Source organism: Schistocerca piceifrons, chromosome X (assembly GCF_021461385.2).
Source record: "Schistocerca piceifrons isolate TAMUIC-IGC-003096 chromosome X, iqSchPice1.1, whole genome shotgun sequence".
NCBI classification, from domain to species: Eukaryota; Metazoa; Arthropoda; class Insecta; order Orthoptera; family Acrididae; genus Schistocerca; species Schistocerca piceifrons.
The window spans coordinates 712,823,112-712,848,482 of NC_060149.1; the positions used below are offsets into that span (position 1 = coordinate 712,823,112).

The 25,371-nt window shown below is 45.0% G+C and overlaps 1 non-coding gene across 1 annotated transcript; it reads right to left on the minus strand.

Moving 5' to 3' along the window:
• Nucleotides 1-3,965: 3,965 nt before the first annotated feature.
• Trnat-ugu lies at nt 3,966-4,040 on the minus strand. Its single transcript has one exon. It is a non-coding gene; the product is annotated as a tRNA-Thr (tRNA).
• Nucleotides 4,041-25,371: the final 21,331 nt, after the last annotated feature.

A 25,371-nucleotide genomic window follows, 5' to 3' on the forward strand; every position in this document is an offset into this window, starting at 1 on the left:
TTTCGTTAATTAAAAAATCGAGTCAATTTACAAAGAACTTCGCAGTACGAGCTCACTGATGACTATGACGTTGTATCCTCTCTTTCCTGGATGCAGTCATTGATTCGGTTGAGAAGGGTGTCATAAAGCCGTGTATCCTCTCCTGAAGCAAACTGGCCAGCACGTGTTGTAACTGGTCCTTGATATCCTAGGTGCTGGTACTGGGATGGAGTTGATATCCAAGCTGATCCTACACATGTTCTATCGGGGACAGAGCTAGAATTTGTGCTGGTCGCAGGAGTGCCTCAACGTCACTACGACAATTCATAGAGCCACTCGTGCCATGTGTGGACGAATACTGTACTGTTGAAAACTAGTACCACTATACTGTCGCACGAGAGGTAACTCATGAGGACGCAGGATGACTGTGACGTATCACTGTGTCATCTACATCTACATGGTTACTCTACAATTGATACTTAAGTCCCTGGCAGAGGGTTCATCGAACCATGTTCATACTACTTCTCTACCATTCCACTGTCGAATGACGCGTGGGAAAAAGAAACACCTAAATCTTTCCGTTCGAGCTCTGATTTCTCTTATCTTATTATCATGATCATTTCTCCCTACGTAGGTGGGTGTCAACAAAATACACTCCTGGAAATTGAAATAAGAACACCGTGAATTCATTGTCCCAGGAAGGGGAAACTTTATTGACACATTCCTGAGGTCAGATACATCACATGATCACACTGACAGTACCACAGGCACATAGACACAGGCAACAGAGCATGCACAATGTCGGCACTAGTACAGTGTATATCCACCTTTCGCAGCAATGCAGGCTGCTATTCTCCCATGGAGACGATCGTAGAGATGCTGGATGTAGTCCTGTGGAACGGCTTGCCATGCCATTTCCACCTGGCGCCTCAGTTGGACCAGCGTTCGTGCTGGACGTGCAGACCGCGTGAGACGACGCTTCATCCAGTCCCAAATATGCTCAATGGGGGACAGATCCGGAGATCTTGCTGGCCAGGGTAGTTGACTTACACCTTCTAGAGCACGTTGGGTGGCACGGGATACATGCGGACGTGCATTGTCCTGTTGGAACAGCAAGTTCCCTTGCCGGTCTAGGAATGGTAGAACGATGGGTTCGATGACGGTTTGGATGTACCGTGCACTATTCAGTGTCCCCTCGACGATCACCAGTGGTGTACGGCCTGTGTAGGAGATCGCTCCCCACACCATGATGCCGGGTGTTGGCCCTGTGTGCCTCGGTCGTATGCAGTCCTGATTGTGGCGCTCACCTGCACGGCGCCAAACACGCATACGACCATCATTGGCACCAAGGCAGAAGCGACTCTCATCGCTGAAGACGACACGTCTCCTTTCGTCCCTCCATTCACGCCTTTCGCGACACCACTGGAGGCGGGCTGCACGATGTTGGGGCGTGAGCGGAAGACGGCCTAACGGTGTGCGGGACCGTAGCCCAGCTTCATGGAGACGGTTGCGAATGGTCCTCGCCGATACCCCAGGAGCAACAGTGTCCCTAATTTGCTGGGAAGTGGCGGTGCGGTCCCCTACGGCACTGCGTAGGATCCTACGGTCTTGGCGTGCATCCGTGCGTCGCTGCGGTCCGGTCCCAGGTCGACGGGCACGTGCACCTTCCGCCGACCACTGGCGACAACATCGATGTACTGTGGAGACCTCACGCCCGACGTGTTGAGCAATTCGGCGGTACGTCCACCCGGCCTCCCGCATGCCCACTATACGCCCTCGCTCAAAGTCCGTCAACTGCACATACGGTTCACGTCCACGCTGTCGCGGCATGCTACCAGTGTTAAAGACTGCGATGGAGCTCCGTATGCCACGGCAAACTGGCTGACACTGACGGCGGCGGTGCACAAATGCTGCGCAGCTAGCGCCATTCGACGGCCAACACCGCGGTTCCTGGTGTGTCCGCTGTGCCGTGCGTGTGATCATTGCTTGTACAGCCCTCTCGCAGTGTCCGGAGCAAGTATGGTGGGTCTGACACACCGGTGTCAATGTGTTCTTTTTTCCATTTCCAGGAGTGTATTTACGCATTCGGAAGAGAAAGTTGGCGACTGAAATTTCGTACATAGATTTCGCCGCAAAGAAAACCGCCTTTGTTTCAGTGACTGCCACCCCAACTCGCATATCATATCAGTGACACTCTCACCCCTATTGCGAAACGAGCTGCCCATCTTTGCACTTTTTCGATGTCCTCCGTCAATCCTACCTGGCAAGGATCTAACACCACACAGCAATATTCCAGCAGAGGACGGAAAAGTGTTTAGGCTGTCTCTTTAGTGGGTTTGTCGTATCTTCTAAGTGTTCTGCCAACAAAGCGCAGTCTTTGTTTCGCCTTCCCCACAATATTATCTATGTGGTCTTTCCAATTTAAGTTGCTCGTAATTGTAATTCCTAGGTATTTAGTCGAATTGACAGACCTTATATTTATGCGATTTATCCCATACCCAAAATTTATCGGATTTCTTTTAGTACCCATGTGGATGACCTCGCACTTTTCGTTGTTTAGTGCTAATTGCCACTTTTCGCACCATACAGAAATTCTCTCTAGATCATTTTGTAATTGTAATTGATCGTCTGATGGTTTTACTAGATGGTAAATTACAGCGTCATCTGTAAACAACCTAAGGTGGCTGCTCATATTACCTCCTGGATCATTTATATAAATCAGGAACAGCAGAGGGACTATGACACTACCTTGCGGAACGCCAGATATCACTTCTGTTCTACTCGATGATATACCGTCTATCACTACGAACTGTGACCTGTCTGAGAGGAAATCACGAGTCCAGTCACACAACTGAGATAATACTCCATATGCACGCAATTTGATTAATAGTCGCTTGTGAGGAACGGTATCAAAAGCCTTCTGGAAATCTAGGAATACGGAATCTGAGATCCTTTGTCGACAGCACTCATTTTCTGAATCCGTGTTGGTTATGTATCAATAAGTCATTTTCTTCAAGGTGATTCATGATGTTCGAGTACAGTATATGCTCCAAAATCCTACTGCAGATTGAGGTCAGTGATACGGGTCTGTAATTCAATGGGTTACTCCTATTGCCGTCAGAGTTCCCTCAGTCGCTACCAGTTGTGACCAAGTCTGACACTATTTACCCAGGTCACCGCCATACTCGCCGACAATGGGCGTCCTGGATAGTGCAGAACCAAGATTCATCGATGAATACAATGGGACGCCGTTAACCAGCAGTCCAAGCTTCCCTGTCACGGCACCGCTCCAGACGCAGCCGTTTGTTCCGTGGTATTAACGGGAGCCTACGCATCGACGGTTATTCCCTAGTCAGGCTGCTGTTAGTCTCTGACTAATGGTAGCGGATAACACACAACGTTGTACCGAGTCCATTACTTGTTCTCAGAGTGTAGGCACTGATGTGGCTACGATGACCTTAGTGCACAATACGGCGATCCTGACTTGTGGTCAACTGGAACCTTGACGGCGAGTCTGCCTGCTCTCATGTTCCCATGCAGTCCTACATCGGGCCACTGTCACTTCTGAATGTCCCACAAATCTAGATATTCCACGATTCCACCACATAGCCAAATGGAGATCCAGAATAAGCTCACTTTCGAACTCTGTCAGGTTCTGATAACTCTGTCTCACAGGAGTAGGCGGTATCTCCGTGTACTTCGCAGTGATTACTCAACATCTGACGCTGTTCCCACCCCTTATATATCCTACCAGGCCTGGTAACATGAGTAAACACAAACACTGAAGCACTCCGGTAGCCGTCCTACGTGTCGCAGAAAATTGCAACTGCGTACCCACTGATGCTGTGTTCGTGTACGAATTTTAACTGACATCGCTCCAATTTTTTGTCATGCATTGAATTTATTTTTATGTAATGATAATTAAATCAAGACCATAAGCTGTCGACAGACGTTGATATATATCAACGGGCACAGTTGAAAATGTGTGCCCCGACCGGGACTCGAACCCTGGATCTCCTGCTTACATGGCAGATGCTCTATCCATCTGAGCCACCGAGGGCACAGAGGATAGTGCGACTGCAGGGATTTATCCCTTGCACGCTCCCCGTGAGACCCACATTCCCAACTTAACGCTCACACACTACATTCGTAGTGCCCCTGCCCATTACACTCATTACTCGCGGCAAACAATCTTACCGAGTCCCGTAAGAGTTCGGGCAATTCGTGTGCATCCAGCACAGAAGAAGAAAGTCGGTTAGCCTTAATTATATGAAGATGGTATTTGTTCGGACATGTCCGAAAGAACAGATACCATCTTCATATTATTGGTATTGGTTTGGGAATCCAAAGTTTCGTCCAGATTCAATAAATAAGTAGTCCTCAAAAATGTAGCTATCGAGGGGGTAATATCCCTTCAGCCTATAAAAAATTTGCACCCATCTTTGCATTTTCTGAATTTACAACCAATGTTTTTACAAGGTAAAGAACGGACGTTTTCTGAGCCCTCGTACTCAGTTTTGTGTTGTAGTTGGGCACGGGCTTTCCTGGCCGTAGAATACTATCCTCTATTTTACCGTTCAAACACCGCCCAGCGGACCACTTCTTTATTAAAATCGTCCATTTGAATAAATCCCACTATGTCCACAACACGTTGCTCCGTTTGTTCTGAGACTCCACATGCTTCTGCCATCAATTTTTGTGCTTGGGAAAAGTAACTGTTCCGTCTAGCTTTTTCGTCATGAGAAATTTTTTTAAAAACTTTAAGACAGTAGATACTACATATTTAGTTTGTTTTCTAATGTCCAGTCGATTTCGGCATAGGAAGAGAAGTGGGCGGGCAACTACGCTATGCATGGAACGTTGCTATACAGTATCACTCATAACTATACCTAAAGCAGAGCAAGTTCACGGAAACAAATGAAACCAACCACACGAAAGTAGCGAATTGCGACAACTGACTGACTGGTAAGTACTACGGCAACATTGCCTGGCGGGGGCAGATCAGTGGTAAGATGGCCTAGTAGATAGCCCGTCAAAAACTGAACACAGATCAAACTTGAAAACAGGAAGGTGGTGTACTGAACTGTGAAAACAAAGTGGCGTGGGCGGAGCGGGCTCAGATGTCAGGTGGGCGGAGAGTTCAGAGTAACGCCTACGTTTATTTTGGTGCTGTGTTCAATTTTTTCATTTTCAGCCAAAACATAGTGGTAATTCATTATCATGCTAAGGCATTTGCAGTTACGATGAAATGCTGAAACAGGGGATAGTTAAACAAGCAGCTTAGGACGAGACAGATAAGTAGTTCATTCTCGTTATGAAAATAAACGTGTTGCTAACCCACACCTAATCTCATGTCATCAGTTAAGAATGACTCTTAAAAAATTACATTATTGCATTAAGAAGTGAAGTGAAGTTGCTTCGAGAAAGAGGTCAATTACGTTGTATGCTAATTAATGATGGATATTCTCTTTCCAAACGACTCTGCAGAGGAGAAATTTGGTGTACAGGGAGAAATGCGGAACAAAATTAGGGGTGGAGGCCATCGTTTAATGGGAAAGATGAGCTCCTGAAACTGCTGATTAAATTGCAAGCCGCTGCTTGGCATTAGTGAGATTCGCCCAAAACACTAAACAGGCAACGAGAAACCTTAATATGGCATCCTTCGTTGTATCTTGCAAGGGAGACTCCCCATCACACCCCCTCAGATTTAGTGGTGAGATGATCTAGTGGGCAGCCTGTCAAAAACTGAACACAGATCAAACTTGTAAACAGGAAGGAGGTGTACTGAACTGTGAAAACAAAGCAAAATAAAAACAGTGAACGGTCCAAGGTTAATAAGTGTAATTGAACAGTCGTGGCGTCGTGCTTAAATGGTCACATTGTTGGACTAAAAAGCGGACGAGCCCGGTTTGAAACTCCCTCGTGTCATTTATTTTTATTTTTTCACTATATTATTAACTGTCCGTTCGGTTATTGAAATGTTTGTTCGCTTTCTGTTGTCTTAGCAGTTTTTATACTACACATTGGTTATAGAATTTGAGTGATGTGGTAAGAATACGTTACCGTCACAAGTAATTGTCATGAATAGTGAGAGCAGGCGCGAAACCACATAGGTGTCTCACATAAATGAAAACAACACGTAAACGGATGTGAACTATGTTACAGCAAAGGAATTCAAGAGTCAAGACGTCCAAAACGGAACACAACTTCAAAACCGTTAAAACATGTTTTGACAGAGCACAGAGAAACTGTGCGATTATGAAACTGTTGCTTTAATTTGTTGCAGCTTATGTGACAAACTATTATGTTTCCATCATTCCCTTGGGAGGTATCACATTCATACGAAAACCTAAATCAGGCCAGGAGGCATATCTCACTTACTTACCAGGCGTACAAATTAGGTGAGTTCGTAAGAGATTCCTGTCAAATGACACACGTACTGTCACTAAAGCCGTGTATAACACACCAAACGTGTTTTCTGGTGAAGGATTCGATTGGCTTGTCGCCTTGTCATCAAACGTTTGCGGTTCCCATTCGAAAGCCACTTCATTTCGGCCGCAGTTGTGCAGAATAAACTGTCATTTTAGATCCCTTCCTTACACCTCGATGCTGCAAATGGACGTTACACCACGACAAAGACACAAATTTGAATATAGCGAACAGCGAAAAAAGAAAAAAAGTTTTCGACACGAGGGAGGTCTGAACATGGCTCGCCCACTTGAGAGTCCAACACCGTCACCGCCTAACCAGGACGCTATTGCTCTCTTAGGTTCCTTGCACTTCCTGTCCTAGGACCGTGAACTGTTCCTATTTTTCCTTTTTTTTCACAGTTAAGTATGCCTTCTTCCTGTTTTCAAGCTTGATCTCTGTTCAATTTTTGACGGCTGTCCACTGGACCCTCTTACCACTAAATCTGAAGGGGGGTGCGATGTGGAGTTTCCCTTGTTAAAGCGAGCGTATATGGTGTCAGCAACATGATGTTGCCGCTTTCCGAGTCAAGTGCAGTCAGTGTTGACTATTCATTTATTTACTTTTGTCTCACTTACTGAACCTGGTTCCTTACAGCATGTACCATATGTCCTAGCGAGATCTGTGACTCGTTAAGAGGCAATACTGATTGCCTTTCTTTACAAGAGAGGCACATGCGGCTGGGGAGAGATTTATACTTCGGTCGAAATAACTTTGTAGTTGACGGGTGTCTATCGTGGGGAACGAAGTTGTACTCGTACATAACATGTGAAGTGCTCATGCTATCGAAAGACGCCAACTACCATGTTTTAAAGGCAAACTTGTTGTACTTTGGCTATGATATGGGGGATCAGGATACAAAATGGGCAGCATATGTATAATGTGCTACGTGTTCCACCAACCTCATTGCGTAGATGAGTGGAAAAGAACGTCATAGGCTTTTTTTATCTGACGATTTCGAACGGAATAATTTTCTGTAGTACGGAATAACTTGATTGAACAGAAGCGAGCAGTAAGAATAATATTTAGTGTTCATCCACGGACATTGTGTACGTAAGTACCTCTTCAAGGAGCTAAACATTTTAACTGCGCCGTCACAGTACACACTTTCCCTGATAAAACTCGTCATAAATAATGAATCACAATTTGAGAAGAACATTGATGCACATACCTGCAGCACTACAGGGAAAATTACCTTCACTACACGTTGTTAAAGCTGTCAGCAGTTCAGCCAGCCGGAGTGGCCGAGCTGTTCTAGGCGCTACAGTCTGGAACCGTGCTACCGCTACGGTCGCCGGTTCGAATCCTGCCTCGGGCATGGATGTGTGTGATGTCCTTAGGTTAGTTAGTTTTATGTAGTTCAAAGTTCTAGGGGACTGATGACCTCAGAAGTTAAGTCCCATAGTACTCAGAGCCATTTGAACCATTTTTGTCAGCGGTTCAGAGAGGAGTTCAGTATGCGGCAATAAAAATGTTTGATCATTTGGCCAATAACATAAAATGTCTGACAGGTAGCGAAGCAAGTTTCAAATCTAATTTAAAATCATCTCTCTTGGACAACTTCTATTCCATTGACGAATTTCTACTCAAAAACTGGTAGCCAATTAAAAAAAAAATCTAGTTTGTAAGTGTAGTTGCATGAGTAGGAATAAAATGATAAGGTGTCTGTTAATGTTAATACTAATCACGGGTACATAGCCTGTAAACTGACTAGTTCCACATTATCGTTCAAATGGTGTATGTAACATGTAACTAACTAGCTAACTGAATTGGAGAGCACTCAGCGGTCGTACAAGAACCTCGATCAAAACAAAAAAATGACTGACAGTCTATCATGGGAGGGAAAGATGTTCTCGGTGCACGTTTATCTGCGCACGCAGTATCGCCGCGGCAGCAAGAGCTTGCTGTTGCCGTTCTGGATGCATTCACGCGCTATCCGTTAACGTGCAGTATTGGATTTTCTTAACAGGGTGGTAATGGTCCGGAGCACTTTTCCAAATAGGTCAGGACGTTATGTCAATTAAAATAAACACGCCGCACACAGGAACAATGCAGTTCACAAAAACGAATCGCCTGTCACATTACCGCCAGAAAATGTGGTCCGAAACTGACTGTGGCAATTGGCACCTGAGGTAGGAGAGCTGTACAACTTTGAACAGAATGGAAGGCGTCATTAACCTCTTTCACTGACTGGTTTTTGCTGTCTTAGCTGTCCCGTAAACAAGTAGCAGTAATCACTTTGTTGTTGTTCTTCTTTTTTGGCTGTTTCTCTTTTCTTCTCTTCCTCCTGGACACATTCCCTGTCTTCATGGTGTCAGCATGTTATTCTGTGTTTGGCAATGTTAGTGATACGGTGTGGCAGAACGCACTTCCTGTCGCCATAATCAGTTTCTTATTGTGTTCCACTAAAATGACTGTTATTTCTGTATGGTTCTCCATACAAACAACAGAGTCCCCATGAAGGAAAACCGAGAGTTGTACTCCCTAATATACAAGGTGATTCTGGTAACTGAGAATGAGTTACAAGAACCCATTCCTGAGAGGATAAGCATCAAAAATGGCATATGGAATATAGCCATACATGCGTTCGAAGGGAGATACACCCACTTGAATGATACTAATAGTTGTTGGGAAAAGGCGTGAGGAAAGAAAGGCAGACTGGGGGAGGGGGGGGGGAGGGGATAAGGGGTTAAGGAAATGAGGGAATGGGAGGGAGAGGAAGCCCTGAAAAGGTGGATTGGGTTGGTTGGACCTATAGCTGGTAGGATGGGTAAATGTTGGGGCGGAGTTCATGATCTGGGAGTGAGAGTTGCTTGAAGTTTCGTTGGGAGAACAAATGGAGAGTGTGTAAGTGGAGGGTTGGTGGGATGTGTCGGTAAAGGCGCTTCAGCATACGAGGAGTGAAAAGCAGAGGGGAAACGATAGGATTATTGGAAAAAAGATATTTCTGGTGCACATCACTGACTTTATGCCTATAATTGGGGTGGCGGAGCATGCGCATAGGTTTCCGTTGTCGATTTTAGCTCCAGTTCTTGAATATCGCCCCACCTGAGGTGCGCGGGCGCGTGACCAGCAGCCACATTTCAGGCATGCTCTCTGTCGAACTGCGGACGGACGGAGTTTTAAGTCTGTTATCAAAACAATAAAATGAATTGTCGCCGGATGTGACATTAGGCGTAAAATGTTGTCCTTCTGAATACATCAGAGAAATCAAAAATGGCTCTGAGCACTATGGGATTTAACATCTGAGGTCATCAGTCCCGTTGGACTTAGAACTACTTAAACCTAACTAACCTAAGGACATCACACACATCCATGCCCCAGGTAGGATTCGAGCATGCGACCGTAGCGGTCACGAGGTTCCAGACTGAAGCGCCTAGAACCGCACGGCCACACCGGCCGGCGATCAGAGAAATCGCTGGCTCCCAAGCTTTTAACAATCTCTTAATAACCGAATCCCAAATGGAGCTCACCGTGGCCAAGATTATCGTGGAAGAATAATACATAACGTCCTGTCAATATACAATATTCGGCTACGGCTGACTTTCTGGGTGGAAAAAGCCGAATGTGCCGATCATGGTTCCACGCACCTTTCACGAACTCTGCGTGTGGTATGACTAGTGTACGCTTTGCCACATTGACGTGGTATTCTGTAGACTCCAATCTACCGCAAATCCGGATCATCCTTTGCCGAGCCGAGGAGATTACTTTAACGTGACGTTTCCTTAGTATTCTGTCTAAATCAGATAAAATGTTACCTACATATGGGAGGAGTGCTCTAGACTTAAACACCTATTTCTGTTCTTTAACTTGTAAATGGCCGCGTTTACTCCCAGTTAATGCTTTCTTAATCTTATGTGAAGAATGTCCATTGTCTTTGAACACATACGGTAGATGTGCTAGGTCATTCTGCGTGGCTGTCTCCATGAGACACAACATGTGCCCTGTGCACAGGCATATGTAGGGCGTCCGAAGCCAATAAATATAGGTCCGTTTGTATGCGCTCATAATAAACAAAATTTCCTAGTCATCCACCCACTTCCAGACTGGCTAAGACACCTGTAAACGGAAGACAGCCATTTTTATTCCCTCGTAAGGTGGATATCCCCGTGGGTGGAACTTAGGTGGTGTAAAAATCTTGGCAGCTCATCCGTCATCCGGCCGCAAGTCCGAAATCTCATGAAACAAAGAACTCCCTGTTTCTGGTTATCTAGTGAAGGTTTCCACGAACTCTTACGAATCCACAGTTTAAAATGAAAAGCCCTCGAGTTCAAGAGTCGCGGACTTGTCTCCAAGCCCATCATCCCATATGTACCTAATGGCACAAGGGGCGCTGATCGCTCTCATCCGATATATGGAACTTCCAGACGTAAGCCAGAACTATGGACCGCTTTTAAAATAGCTCATGACTCTGAAAGTGCTCACATTTCTCAATATAACTAAAGAATTGCACCATATCTTTAAAACTGGTGGTGAATTCTCATATTGCAAAAAAACATTTATGGTCTGATGGAAGTACTCATATGATCCACAGTCCTCATCAATGTTAAGTGTTCACAGACGCTTTGGAGCGTCATAATGCAGTACTATTACATACTGATAGTAATTACTTGTAGTAGGGTGCCGTAAGCTTACCATTAAGAAAGGAATGTATCCCAATATAAGAAACGCCCTGGTACAAATAGATTGTGCGAGACACTAACAGTATGTCACTGGGAATGTCAATTTTATTTCTGAAGTATACGACACTGACTTCACGGATGGTCTGATATACTGACAAATGAAAAACAAGACAATACGTAAAAGATATCGCCAAGTATCCGATATGAGCTAACGTACACTAGAGACAAAACAGAACAAAATAGTTCAACCAGAAAGCGTAATAATCCACAGCTAAGTTGATATACGCAATCAACAAAGTCTTCAAAGCAGTAACCAGGTATAATCCAAGTCCAGTAACGCAGCAGGTCTTCTCGATTAGTCATGAGATGCCCCAATGTTGTCAGACGATATGAAGTGAAGAGCAACGGCCGATGCAGGTCCCTAACCCTTTCAGACCCAACAATGTGAACAAAATACTATTTAAAAAATTTTCACGAAATTAACTTTATTATCATACTAAGCAAAAAATACAGGAGGAAATTGGAAAAAACTAAATACTCAATTAATTTCGGAGGTGCTTTCACTTCGTAGAATGATGGTAAGATTTTTCACGAAATCAACCTTTATTATCATAGTAAGCCACGAATCTAAGAAAAAAAAACTGGCAAAATGTAAACAATAAATTGTTTTAAGGCAGTGGTTTCATTTTGAAACCACTATAATATATAATTTTCAATCATCCATCACTTCACAGTATACATTTGAATGCAGTTTCGCATTTTCCTAGGCAATCCCATGTCTCAAAAAATGGTTCAAATGGCTCTGAGCACTATGGGACTTAACTGCTGTGGTCATTAGTCCCCTAGAACTTAGAACTACTTAAACCTAACTAACCTAAGGACATCACACACATCCATGCCCGAGGCAGGATTCGAACCTGCGACCGTAGCGGTCACGCGGTTCCAGACTGTAGCGCCCAGAACCGCACGGTCACTCCGGACGGCAATCCCATATCTCAAAACTCCCATAAATTCATAACGCCTATTAAAAATTATAGTCCTAAATAACAAGCAATATGAGCCTCAAATTTAATAAACAGGTTGTTCGCAGATGACGCTGTAATTTACCGTCTAGTAAGGTCATCCGAAGACCAGTATCAGTTGCAAAGCGATTTAGGAAAGATTGCTGTATGGTGTGGCAGGTGGCAGTTGACGCTAAATAACGAAAAGTGTGAGGTGATCCACATGAGTTCCAAAAGAAATCCGTTGGAATTCGATTACTCGATAAATAGTACAATTCTCAAGGCTGTCAATTCAACTAAGTACCTGGGTGTTAAAATTACGAACAACTTCCGTTGGAAAGACCACATAGATAATATTGTGGGGAAGGCGAGCCAAAGGTTGCGTTTCATTGGCAGGACACTTAGAAGATGCAACAAGTCCACTAAAGAGACAGCTTACACTACACTCGTTCGCCCTCTGTTAGAATATTGCTGCGCGGTGTGGGATCCTTACCAGGTGGGATTGACGGAGGACATCGAAAGGGTGCAAAAAAGGGCAGCTCGTTTTGTATTATCACGTAATAGGGGAGAGAGTGTGGCAGATATGATACGCGAATTGGGATGGAAGTCATTAAAGCAAAGACGTTTTTCGTCGCGGCGAGATCTATTTACGAAATTTCAGTCACCAACTTTCTCTTCCGAATGCAAAAATATTTTGTTGAGCCCAACCTAGGAATGATCATCAAAATAAAATAAGAGAAATCAGAGCTCGAACAGAAAGGTTTAGGTGTTTGTTTTTCCCGCGCGCTGTTCGGGAGTGGAATGGTAGAGAGATAGTATGATTGTGGTTCGATGAACGCTCTGCCAAGCACTTAAATGTGAATTGCAGAGTAGTCATGTAGATCTAGATGTAGATGTAGATGTATCAAATGCGCTTACTGCTGCATTGTTTCATTTCGAAAGAACCCATAAATACAAACTCAGGTTTACGTTACCATAACTTCATATATACACTCATGCTCATAAATTAAGGATAATGCTGATACATGGTGGGCGGTTTGCGGGTTTAAATCACCTCGGGGTATGTCCATGCGGTGCATTTGACCTGCGGTCGTCGCACGGTGGCGCTGGCAGCAGTCCACATACGCACGGGTGTGTTGGTGCATGTCGGAGTACGGTGCAGCGAGTAAGTGTGCAGACGATTTCAGACGTGCTAATGGTGATTGTGTGTTGAAAATGGCTCAAAGAACACATATTGATGACGTTATGACGGGTAGGATACTAGGGCGACTGGAGGCTGGAGCCGGCCTTGGTGGCCAAGCGGCTTTAAGCGCTTCAGTCCGCAACCACGCGACTGCTACGGTCGCAGGTTCGAATCCTGCCTCGGGCTTGGATGTATGTGATGTCCTTAGGTTAGTTACTTTTAAGTAGTTCTTTGTTATAGGGGACTGAGGACCTCAGATGTCAAGTGCCATAGTGCTCAGAGCCATTTGAACCATTTGGAGGGTGGACAACCACAGCAGGTCGTAGCAAGAGCCCTCCGTGTGCCACGAAGTGCAATCTCAAGATTATGGCAACGATTCCAGCAGACAGGAAACGTGTCCCGGCGCTACAGTACGGGAAGTCCACAGTGTACAACACCACAAGAAGACCGATATCTCACCATCATTTTCCGCAGACGGCCATGGAGAACTGCAGGTAGCCTTGTGCAGCCACTGGAACAGTTGTCTCCACATACATAGTCTACAGACGACTGAAGAGACATGGTTTATTCGCCCGGAGACCTGCATGGTGAATTCCACCGATCCTTGGTCACAGGAGAGCCCGTAAAGGCTGGTGTCAAGAACACAGCACATGGTCATTGGAACAGTGGTCCCAGGTTATGTTCACGGAAGAGTCCGGGTATAGTCTGAACAGTGATTCTCGGGTGGTTTTCATCTGGCGTGAACAGGAACCAGATACCAGCTCCTTAATGTCCTTGGAAGGGACCTGTATGGAGGTCGTGGTTTGATGGTGTGGGGTGGGATTATGATTGGTGCATGTACACCCCTGCATGTCTTTGACAGAGGAACTGTAACAGGTCAGGTATATCGGGACGTCATTTTGCACCAGTACGTCCGCCTTTTCAGGGGTGCAGTGGGTCCTACCTTCTTCCTGATAGATGATAACGCACGGCCCCCACCGAGCTGCCGTCGTGGAGGAGTACCTTGAAACAGAAGATATCAGTCGAATGGAGTGGCCTGCCTGTTATCCAGACCTAAACCCCATCGAGCACGCCTGGGATGCTCTCGGTCGACGTATCGCTGCACGTCTTCAAACCCCTACGACACTTCAGGAGCTCCGACAGACACTGGTGCAAGAATGAGAGGCTATACCCTAGCAGCTGCTCGACCACCTGATCCAGAGTACGCCAACGCGTTGAGCGTCCTGTGTACGCGTGCATGGTGATCATATTGCATATTGATGTCGCGATACATGCGCAGGAAACAGTGGCGTTTTGTAGCACATGTGTTTCGGAACGGTTTTCTCAACTTATTTCCAATACCGTGGACTTACAGATCTGTGTCGTGTGTGTTCCCTTTGTGCCTATGCTATTAGCGCCAGTTTTGTGTATTGCCACGTTGTGTGGCACCACATTCTACAATTATCCGTAATTTATGAGCATGACTGTACTTACTTTCACTGTCAGTGATCTCCTCAATATAATCACTAAAAGCCGGCCGATGTGGCTGAGCGGTTCTAAGCGCCTCAGTCTGGAGCCACGCGACCGCTACGGTCCCAGGTTCGAATCCTGCTTCTGGCATGGATGTGTGTGATGTCCTTAGGTTAGTTACGTTTAAGTAGTTCTAAGTTCTAGGGAACTGATGACCTTAGACGTTAAGTTCCATAGTGCTCAGGGCCATTTGAACCACTTGATCACTAAAAGGAAAACCATATGTTACAATCTCCTACAATCACTTAGCACATCTCCGCGTCGACTGTTGTTACTTTGAACACGATATATGACTGCTACAGTGCACTACATTCGTAGCAGTACCTCAGTGAACCTCCAGATGTTTGTCTTGCAGCAATATCGGCAATTTCTAGCAAAAGGTACTGAAACTTCTAAATAAAATTAATAAAATGCTGTTTTGAGGCAGAAACTACTATAATGGTGATTGTATATATTAGATGGTAGGTGGTTAAAGGACGAGGGACTCCGCATTGCGCTGTGCGTAAAGTTGGAAATTCGAGTCGGTGAGGGAGTGTGTACGGATGGCGAAGTGGTTATGGCAACCGCTGATGAGAAGCAGTAAATCGGGTTCGAGTCTCGGTCTGGCGTCAGTTTCCAGCTTTCGCCATTGCGTTACCACAATGGCCTCTGATGCTGCGAATCACGAATCCCACCCATCTCTTCCCTTTCTTTCCCCATTCTCAATTTCATAGGCCGGCCGGTGTGGCCGTGCAGTTCTAGGCGCTACAGTCTGGAGCCGAGCGGCCGCTACGATCGCAGGTTCGAATCCTGCCCCGGGCATGGATGTGTGTGATGTCCTTAGGTTAGTTAGGTTTAATTAGTTCTAAGTTCTAGGCGACTGATGACCTCAGAATTTGAGTCGCATAGTGCTCAGAGCCATTTTCTCAATTTCATATAAAAGAAACCACTGGTACTCAGAGGGTTAGTAACTGAATCTACCTGCTTGTTACCAAAACTAAACTCCTTCCGAACAGGCCTCCGAAGGCCCAACGGTACCGACCGATCGCCTTGTCATCCTCAGACGATTGGCGTCACTTGATGCGGATTTGTAGGGGCATGTGATCAGCACACCGCTCTCCCGGCCGTTGTCAGTTGTCGTGACCGGAACCGCTACTTCTCAGTCTAGCAGCTCCTGAATTGGCCTCACAAGGACCGAGTGCACCCCACTTGCCAACAACGCTCGGGAGACCCGGACGGTCGCCCATCCAAGTGTTAGCCAAGCCCGACAACACTTGCCTTCGGTGATCTGCCGAGAGTCGGTGTTACACTACGGTACGGCCGTCGGCCCACGTCCGTATTACAGGTCTGCAAACTGGGCGTTTTGCTTGCTCATACCAAGTAGAGCCCACAGCGCTCAGTCATCGCATGCCCAAGCACTAATACTCGGAGCGCGAAGCCTGTAGTCGAGCGACTAGCCACGGGGAGGACAAGGCGGAGGCCAGCCCGATCTTGCGCGCTCGCCGCGCTGCTGTTGTGACCGTTTTAGTATCAACTCGTGTCCGCAGGCTGGTGTCACTCCTGACGTACGCCCACCATTTGGTTGAGCTGCACTCACTGTCAGATCTATTTGGCTACCCTGCACACATACATTCCTAGATGGCAGTGTCTAATCGCGACATCATTGTGATCCATAAGAGAATATAGCTTGCTTTATGCAACAACGAAAATTTGGACACAGATTGGAGCGTCACTGGAAAACGATGTAACTACCACCTTTTGTAATGATGATCAGACTCGTAATGAAAAATCACATTGCTGTTCTTTGTAACACCACCTGATTCAAATGTACGCATTTGAACTTTACCACCTAAGAAATTAGCAATTTAAGAGGAACAAAATTGTCTCCAAATTAGTCGCTGTTGGCGTAATTACAATGAATTGAATCGTTTAGAATCAGGTTTCCTCAATCCGTTCGATATAAGGATCCGTGTCACACTGAAATTTCTTTCGCTAGTCTCGTTTCAAATTGTATCGAGCGAATGGACGTGTACGGGTATGGAGACAACCTCATGAATCCATGGACCCTGCCTGTCAGCAGGGAACTGTTCAGGCTGGTGGGGGCTTTGTAATGGTGTGGGGGCGTGTGCAGTTGGAATGATGAGTGACCCGTGATACGTCTATATAAGGCTCTGACAAGTGACATTCATGTAAGCATCCTGTTTGATCACCTGCATCCATTCATGTCCATTGCGCATTCCGACAGACTTAGGCAATTCCAGCAGGACAATGCAATACCCCACAAGTCCAAAATTGCTACAGAATGGCTCCAAGAATACTATTCTGAGTTTAAACACCTCCAATTGCCACCAGACTGCCCAGACATGAACATTATTGAGCATATCTGTGATGCCTTGCGATGTGCTGTTCAGAAGAGATCTCCATCCCTTCGTACTCGTACGGATTTATGGGCATCCCTGCAGGATTGATGGTGTCAGTTCCCTCCAACACTACTTCAGACATTAGTCAAGTCCATGCCACGTCGTGTTGTGGCACTTCTGCGTACTCACGGGGTCCCTACACGATACTAGGCAGGTGTACCAGTTTCTTTGGCGCTTCAGTATAGTTACATCAGCTCACCATACCAGCAAAGAAGTTCATGACGGTGAAGACAGCTTACAAGAAGCTGATTGAAAGCAAGAACAGGAACATCATAAAAAATACCGCAATTACATGTTGCCAGTAATCTCGAAGAATATACTCTGCAGCAATTCGTTACCAACGGTGAAAGCGATGTGGTACCGAGCGGTCAACCGGCAAATACACACCAACTGTAAAATTTGCGCCATACTCTTAGCACACTAGCCCTTGTGCACAACGTGTATCTTAAAAGTCAGTGAAGAGCATCGGTTTGCTTGCGACAGTGTCAAATATGTCTGGAACATCATCAGGAAAAATCTGGCAGTCATCACTAGGACATTCCCGAATTACATTACATCTGCTGACTTCCTGCATCCGGATACAGTTCCGTATCCTAAAATTAAAAGAAACTGCCAGGTGGCTAAGGGGCGTTACCTAAGGTCAGAAGGAACCAAGTAAGGAGTAGTCTTGGATATACAGTAAACACAGCTCACTCTAGTATCGAAGACTATAAATTATTAGAACAACCACGCTAAATTTCTAGAGGTAGCTCTCAAGTCAACTTGCACCGTATTTTGGAGCGCACAATTTTAGGTTCCCTCTGTGTAAGTCGATTCCGATATAAGAGCAAGTCAAGGGCACACTACCACGTCTAGTTAAGCACTGCAGTAATAACTTCGGACTGAGCACAGATTTACTTGTTTTATAGACAGAGACTTCATAGGCATACGGTCTTAGCAGTTACACTGTTGACCCGGCCCAGTTCAACTGACTCTGCACTTGACAGTACTTCATCCTCCCGCCCCCCCCCCCCCTCTCCGTGATAACATGCGTATGTGCTCTACTTAACCAAAAATGAGACTGCAGTCAATAGAAACCCTCAAAGTGCAGTACTCCCCACCCATTGAAACAAGACACCCAACACTATCGGATATTAATGTTTCGTTGATATAATTATGCAGTTCGCTCCTGACTGCAGGGCTACAATATGAGTGAACGAAGTAAAATCACATACTGTTTCTGTATTTCAAAAAATTTTGTTATAGCATACACTGTCAAACATTCCTTAACAGAAAGAGGCAATTTGAAAGGCTCTCAGAGTTAACCAGATTAGTTAAAATGGGTATAGACCCAACTGTCAGCCATATCAAGACACTGGTAGGAGAAAATGACAATTTAAAGCTGTACACACTGGACTGAGACAGGAGCTAGCCTTTTCACCTAATTTATTTAACATCGTCTTAGAGAAGACTGATGGAGAATTTACTGAAACTAACCAGCAGGGGATCGAGCTCCAGTGTGTCAATATTAACAGACTTGCCTATAGGGATTATATAGCATTAATAAGTAGCTGCAAAACATAAATAATCATGAGGGAAAACTTTTCCAAAATGGCTGAGAAAGCAGCATTACGTTTTAATGAAGAGAAGGCAGAATATCTAGTCATAGGTAAGAAAATCTGGAATTCTGCAGTTTTGACTGTAGATTGATTCACTTTCAAGACAGTTGACCGGCGCTTCAAGTATTTGTGGAGTCCTTTTAGTAAAAACAGTAGAATGGATACCGCAGTAGACCCCCGCCTATAATCAGCTAACGGAACATTTAACAGTTGTGTCAGTATCTTAAGGGGAAAGCTCTCTTAGCACTAACTTAAAAATTCTCGTTTTATGGGTCAACTACATTATGTGATCAAAAATATCCGGACACCTAGCTGAAAATTACTTGCAAGTTCGTGGCGCCCACCATTGGTAATGAGTGAATTCAATATGGAGTTGGCCCACGCTTAGCCTTGATGACAGCTTCCACTCTCGCAGGCACACGTTCAGTCAGATGCTGGAAGGTTTCTTGGGGAATGGCAGCCCATTCTTCACGGAGTGCTGCACTGAGTAGAGGTATCGATGTCGGTCGGGGCCTGGCACGAAGTCGGCGTTCCAAAACATTCCAAAGGTGTTCTATAGGATTCAGGTCACTCCATTACAGGGATGTTATTGACCGCCACAGGCCGTGCATTATGAACAGCTGCTTGATCGTGTCGAAAGATGCAGTCGCCATCCCCGAATTGCTCCTCAGCAGTGGGAAGCAAGAAGGTGCTTAAAACATTAATGTAGGGCTGTGCTATGACATAGCCATGCAAAACACCAAGGGGTGTGATCCCCCTCCATGAAGAACACGACCACATCTTAACACCACCGCCTCCGAATTTTACTGTTGGCACTACACACGCTGGCAGATGATGTTCTCCGGGCATTCGCCATGCCCGCAACTTGCCATCTGATCGCCACATTTTGTAGCGTGAAGTCACTCTACACAACGTTTTTCCACTGCTCAATCGTCCAATGTTTACGCTCCTTACACCAAGCGAGGCGTCGTTTAGCATTTACCGGCGTGATGTGTGGCTTTTGAGCAGCTGCTCGACCTTGAAATCTACGTTTTCTCACCTCCCGCCTAACTGTCATAGTACCTGCAGTGGATCCTGATGCAGTTTGGAATTCCTGTGTGATGGTCTGGATACATGTCTGCCTATTACACATTACGACCCTCTTCAACTGTCGGCGGTCTCTGTCAATCAACAGACAAGGTCGGCCTGTACGTTTTTGTGCTGTACGCGTCCCTTCACGTTTCCGCTTCACTAACACATCGGAAACAGTGGACCTAGGGATGTTTACGATTGTGGAGATCTTGACTACAGACGTATGACACAAGTGACACCCAATCACCTGACCACGTGCGAAGTCTGTGAGTTCCGCGGAGCGCCCCATTCTGCTCTCTCTCAATGTCTAATGACTACTGAGGTCGCTGATATGGAGAACCTGGCAGTAGGTGGCAGCACAAATCACTTAATATAAAGAACGTATGCTTTTGGAGGTGTCCGGATACTTTTGATCATATGGTGTATCTTCCCGGTAATATACGGATGTGAAGCTTTAATATATTATATGCGGAAGGAAAGATGGAAAAAGTCATTACTACTCGAAATAAAAATATTAAGAACTATTTTTGGACCTGTAATCGATGAAAATACGTGATGAAGAATGATAAAAAATTAACTAGGGAAATTGTGCATACACCTTAACATCACTGGAGCGCTAAAGTAGAGAAGGCTGAGCTGATCTTGTCACATGGCAAGAACGTCAGAAAATAGACTACTTAGAGTAATATTAGTAATATTCTTTAGAACACTAGCTGGAGCGAGAGGAAGACCCGGAAGTATGTGGCGAGATGACATCCCAGAAGACATAGTTCGAATAAGCATCAACTCCGACTGGATAACCAACGCACTAGGCAGAAACAAATGTAAAAGACTGTTAGAGCATATGGTCTATAAAACCCCTATCACCAGGAAATTATAAGTACGCAGTATCATCGCTGACGTCTACTTCCTGACTGAAAGATGCTGAGACACATACACAGTTCATATTCACGTCAGTCATAGCCAACTTTCTTAGCAGGCTTCCTTAGTCAATTTCCTTCGAAATTATAAACCTGCTGACTTTTTGCCTGTTGTACAGGAATGTACTCGTGCGTACAGACAGCTGGGAAGTAGTATTACTCTCAAACTTTCTCATCCTGTTTCCCAGTGTCAAATCTTTACTTCTTTCCCGAGAATGTTGGTTCAGACAGCAGAAAATATGGCGACAACTCTACGATGAAGTTAAGCTATCAAGGTCGATGGCTGACTATTGCTCTGCGCTTCAACGCAACATGTCAAATTTTGGCAGAAACGCAAGTCTGTATCCAAATAAATCAAATCAAACACACCGTAAGCTAAGGAAGTATATTCCATACTAGTACGTACGTATTTTCTACGTCTGTTATCTCTGAAGGCATCTTTATTGAATCTCTATGTAGTAATAAATGCTCTAGTGAAACTACTGCCAGCCGTTGTGGCCAAGCGGTTCTAGGCACTTCAGTCCGGAACCGCGCTGCTGCTACGGTCGCAGGTTCGAACCCTGCCTCGGGCATGGATGTGTTTTATGTCCTTAGGTTAGTAAGGTTTAAGTAGTTCTAAGTCTAGGGGACTGATGACCTCAGATGTTAAGTCCCATAGTACTCAGAGCCAAACAAGGAGGGCGAGCCTGATTACCAAGAAGTCAGGATGCAGGTCTCTTCACTTTACTTGTTCATAAGGTGTGTTGTATCGTATTTACATTTTCCCATGATAGAACGTGCTATGAATCAACGACAGACCCAGTCATTACTCAATGCTATTCGGAGACGTACAGTAAAATACGATGGAGCAGTGTCGGAACAATATTTCCTGGTCACTGGATTAGAATGGGTGGTCCTATTCCATGGCCTGCGAGGTCAGCTGACCTGAATCCTCTTGATTATTTCCTATGGGGATATCTAAAGTCACTTGTGTATGAGACCCAAGTGTATACGGAGATGGAATTAGTTGCCAGAGTTTTAGCTGCCTGTGACGAGATTCGAAACACACTAGAGATATTTATTACGGTGCGTCAGAATCTTGTTCGCCGATGTCATGCTTGCATTGAGGTTGATGACTGTCAGTTTCAGCACATTTTTAAGATACAGCACAAATGGTACGTTCATTGTGTCAATGATGGTATCTGTAGTTAACTGAAATTAATATAAATAAAAGTACACAGTAATGGGATTTTATTCCTATTGTCTCCTTAAGATGGCTTTTCCGACCCAAGGTTCCCTACCTCAAAACGTTAACTAGAGGAATAATCCATTTCACTGTCATGCACTTGTTTCAGAACCCATTCACAAATTCTAACGCTTTGTGGGGTGTCACTAGGTTGAAGTTCTTGCATTATCATCACTTTATAGGGCCTTAGCCCAAGTAACTTAGCAGCTTTTTGTACAGAGGCGCAAGAAATTTGTATTTACTGAGAAAGACGCTAAGAGATTTTTAGGGAATGTTTGTACGCAATATCGAGATGAGCTTCTGTGAGCACTGTATTTCGACGATTACGCTTCTTGTCATGCACACTTCCCATTTCACGAAATTTATTCACCAATTTGTGAATTGCATCACGACTCTGAATTCGAACACCTGGAAACTTCTGTTTAAACTTCCTCCTGGCAATATGAACGGACTCTGTACGCACATACGAATAGTGAATACACACTCGTCATGGAATGGAATATTTGGTCTTGCTGTCGTGTTTGCAGACCTCACTGTTACACTCGTGATGTTTGTTTCACTATTCGAATGGGACTGGCCGAAAAGACGCGGGACCCTTTTGACGACCTCCATGGCTCCGGTGGCCGGCAAACACAACCCAGCGCGAGCGTTCATGAGCTAAATGGAACACTGTCAGATTATTTTGTGTTGTGTTCTACAGGTGAGGTTTTTGCTCGAATGTGGCCACTTAAGACGTGAAATCTCGGTAAGCATCAAATACTATGCTCCCTGGCGAGAGCCCTTTAATCTGAATGAACAGATATTCAGTTAACAATAACAGGTTAAAATGAATTTTGTTACTTCAGCCGGTTTAATGTAATCAGTGCTTTGTTGTACTGCAGTCATAAATATATAACTGCACAAATTTCAGTAGTGATAGAAACTGAATAGTCTTTCACTTTCGGCAATAAATTAATTCAACGTTCTCTGAGATTGTTAAACCAGGTTTATATACATTTGTCTTGCTATAGTGCTTAGCTAGTATTGTCTATTAAGTGATCAGGGAAAACATTTCTACTGCTGTTAAGTGAACTTCCTCCTTCGGTTGAGGCGTTTTATTATCCTGATCACAAAGCATGCTCTTAAAATCCACTGACATTTTTCAGCCACCTTTTTTCTGTGAATTTCGATGTGCGCTGTTTGTGCAAGATTTCCCACACAGATTTGAAAACATACCTTACTATTTTACACAGTGTTGTGTAGCCGATATTTTACTGACAAAGTAGAGCAGTTGAGTGCAGCTATTACCTAGCTATCTGGAAAGTATGAACACTTCACAGTACAGCTGTTGTTTTACAGTTAATTTATCCAACTACTATACATGCTTTCCTTTCTGCCCGCCGTAGTTTTGTGAGTATAGAACTGTAGTCGCTTCCTACTCCCTTATCTCTTACTTTGAAGCGTGCAGGAGTGTAAGGCTAGGCTTGATTCAGTTTGACCGATTGCCAGGATCAGAGGTCCTCTAACGAAGCTGAATAAAGATTAACCATTAAAATAAATTTATAGAAGTATTCAAAAAAGTTATGTACATATAAATACATATCCAGATACACAACTGGTCATTAAAATTGCTACACCACGAAGATGACGTGCTACAGACGCGAAATTTAACCGACAGGAAGAAGATGCCGTGATATGCAAATGATTAGCTTTTCAGAGCATTCACACAAGGTTGGCGCCGGTGGCGACACCTACAACGTGCTCACACGAGGAAAGTTTCCAACCGATTTCTCATACACAAACAGCAGTTGAGCGGCGTTGCCTGGTGAAACGTTGTCGTGATGCCTCGTCTAAGGAGGAGAAATGCGTATCATCACGTTTCCGACTTTCATAAAGGTCAGATTGTAGCCTATCGCGATTCCGATTTATCGTATCGCGACACTGATGCTCGCGTTGGTCGAGATCCAATGACTGTTAGCAGAATATGGAATCGGTGGGTTCACGAGGGTAATACGGAACGCCGTGCTGGATCCCAACGGCCTCGTATCACTAGCAGTCGAGATGACAGGCATCTTATCCGCATGGCTGTAACGGATCGTACAGCCACGTCTCGATCCCCGAGTCAACAGATGGGGACGTCTGCAAGACAACAACCATCTGCACGAACAGTTCGACGACGTTTGCAGCAGCATGGACTATCAGCTCGGAGACCATGGCTGCGGTTACCCTTGACGCTGCATCACAAACAGGAGCGCCTGCGATGGTGTACTCAACGACGAACCTGGGTGCACCAATGGCAAAACGTCATTTTTACGGATGAATACAGGTACTGTTTACAGCATCATGATGGTCGCATCCGTGTTAGGTGACATCGCGGTGAACGCACATTGGAAGCGTGTATTCGTCATCGCCATACTGGCGTATCTTCCGACGTGATGGTATGGGGTGCTATTGGTTACACGTCTCGGTCACCTTTTGTTCGCATTGACGGCACTTTGAACAGTGGCCGTTACATTTCAGATGTGTTACGACCCGTGGCTCTACCCTTCATTCGATCCCTGCGAAATCCTACATTTCAGCAGGATAATGCACGACCGCATGTTACAGGTCCTGTACGGGCCTTTCTGGATAGAGAAAATGTTCGACTGCTGCCCTGGCCAGCATATTCTCCAGATCTCTCACCAATTGAAAACGTCTGGTCAATGCTGACCGAGCAACTGGCTCGTCACAATACGCCAGTCACTACTCTTGATGAACTGTGGTATCGTGTTGAAGCTGCATGGGCAGCTGTACCTGTACACGCCAACCAAGCTCTGTTTGACTCAATGCCCAGCCGTATCAAGGCTGTTATTACGGCCAGAAGTGGTTGTTCTGGGTACTGATTTCTCAGAATCTATGCACCCAAATTGCGTCAAAATGTAATCACATGTCAAGTCTAGTATAATGTATTTGTCCAATGAATACCCGTTTGTCATCAGCATTTCTTCTTGGTGTAGCAGTTTTAATGGCCAGTAGTGTATGTACATATACAGGCATGTATACGTATTTTAGGCGAATTTTCTCTGGTGTTTCGGCAGATATTTACTATTTCGTATTTTAAAAGTTAATTAGAGTCACCCCAGACAGATACTGCTCATCACACATTTCATGCGGCCCCCAAGAGTCGACGGAAAGATCGGTTGCTTCCCCACTACGAACAAAATGATTTTTAAAACGGAATTTTATGTGCCCATTAAACAGAACGGTCGCAACTTAGTCTACAGCGATATACATTTTATCGATATATAGCAACATTAATACACGAAAAATAAACCAGGACTCAAGCAGAGACTGAGCCGCGCTCTGAATGGCACCACCATGCAGCAGAGCTGCTCCGTCGCTGCTGGAGGCCTGGTTAATCTTCGTTCTTTAATGTCC